Here is a 260-nt window from a genome sequence, read left to right as displayed (position 1 = left end):
TGTTAGTTGTAATTGCATTTTTATTGTGTTTTAAGGAATATGTGTTGATAGAGTTAAATGACATCGTATCTTGGGATTTGCTCTTTAAACAAAAGGGATAGATAGATTAAGCAAATGTATAAAAAATGTTTATGGTGTTGAACCTCTGTGATATAACATTTACTTCGTGCTTGAAGTGTGTGTGCGTGCGCTCCCACCGTGCAACATTAGTTTCCTTTTCTCGTGAAGCAGCAGATAGTAGTAGATGAGGCTTGAAGTCT

Source organism: Micromys minutus (genome assembly GCF_963924665.1).
Source record: "Micromys minutus genome assembly, chromosome: 1".
Taxonomy (NCBI): Eukaryota; Metazoa; Chordata; class Mammalia; order Rodentia; family Muridae; genus Micromys; species Micromys minutus.
The sequence above is the reverse complement of the archived record's forward strand: the minus strand, read 5'-3'. Positions refer to the sequence as shown.